Consider the following 1735-nt stretch of genomic DNA (forward strand, 5'->3'; position numbering starts at 1 on the left):
AGCATTAAATCCCCCAAACAAAATTCGCTATACTTCGTTTCAGCTTAAGTTCATACACAGCCGACGCCAATCAAGCAGCGTTTAAAGCGCAAGTCACTGGGCCTTTTCTGTTTATGATTGGTTCAGCGACGATGGAACGCGTATACAAGAACGCGTGACGAACACCATGATGGTGCACTTTTGACGCCGTCTGATTGGTCCCCCTCAGCTCGTAGCCTCGGCTGCGTCAGGACTCTGAGTGAAACGTAGTATAGCGACTATAAACCAACGTCACTAAAACACTCAGTTGGGCAACTCACCCTTGAAACCTGGGCCACTGGCGTCCACCGAGACCGAGCTGAATACGATAACAGCGCCGCACTTTAGCGACGAGTTGAAAGATGAAATTTGCTTTATATGGCTACTGCTAGAGTCACTGAATGTTTTCAGATTACCGAAACTACCAGGCTCAAAGTGCCAAGATGGCGGCTCAATCTTTTTTTCTTTACTGAGGTTACCATGACCTTTTAGAAAGCATGTTTTTGCGTCAAAACAAACGAAGAAAGCTGCTTTTGTAGGAACGTTTATTGGAGACGAGTACAAAATGACAGGAGTGTGACGTTTGCATAGAATTTTCGTTTACAGGGTTTTGCGGCACAATTAGTATTGTTTTTATACAGCCATGTCTCACCACTGACTTCAGGTAGCGCGTCCCGACCTGGGTCCTTCCTTGAGTGCATAATCGCAGCGCGTCTGCTTGGGAGAGAGGGGTCGGCAGCCCCCCCCCCCCCCCCCCCCTTGCACTGCATACCTTTCGGCACCACAATGGCCGATTAAAGCCAAAATAGGAGAGACACAGCGGACGCTATCGAGTGCGATACTCCCGAATCAATACAAACAGCAGTGCAGTTGCCTGAATGGCCGCTGCAGGAGAAATGGCGGCGTAGAGATTGCCGTTAGTTCGGTTGTCGAGTACGGATCGGTTCCACATTTTTTTAATAGCAGGCTCTATGCCAGTTTTCAACTGAGTTGTTCTACTAACGTTACTATATAGTCTAGACACACTCAGCTCTCTGACGTCACGGCGCTGCGCATGCGCAGATGCTTGGCCTTGGACGAATTTGCGCATGCGCGCAGTGTGGTCACGTCCGGTCACGTCCTAATTAGTAGCGGCATGCGAAGACTGGTTTGAATCGAATAACGCGGCGTCATCCCTAGGTTCTGCAGTGTTGAAAGAACCGGCCATCTTGGCTTGCATTGCACTGTGAAGGCTATGAATGACGCAGCGCTATTCGATTCGAACCACGATCCGCACAACCCCTGCTAATTAGGCAAATCAGGTCGTAACAACACAGCCCAACCGGTTACGTCACCGGAAACCTTAATATTCTTATGCCACGCACAACCACACAATAATGTAACCGTCGCGCACACGCAAGGCCAACAAGAACTTCCTCGAAGTTTTTTTTGTGTTTTTTTAATCATTTTTACTAGATTATTATTTTTGCTTCTCCGTGTACTACGTGCCTCGCCGCTTAATAATTCCAAGGTCTACGTAACAATGAACTGCTGCGGATGTGATGAGCCATCCCAGCTATACTCCAACGCTGCACGCAAACGCAACGGAAGGAGTCGAGCGCGTTGCTGCGCGCGGCTCTCCAAGGTCACGTGATACTCACGCCGCATTTCATTGGCTCGGACATCTCGTAGCGATCGCCGCTGTCCATCCTAAGGTGAACCAAAGCGAAGGACGCGT

Source organism: Ixodes scapularis, unplaced genomic scaffold (assembly GCF_016920785.2).
Source record: "Ixodes scapularis isolate PalLabHiFi unplaced genomic scaffold, ASM1692078v2 PGA_scaffold4__175_contigs__length_147842914, whole genome shotgun sequence".
Taxonomy (NCBI): domain Eukaryota; kingdom Metazoa; phylum Arthropoda; class Arachnida; order Ixodida; family Ixodidae; genus Ixodes; species Ixodes scapularis.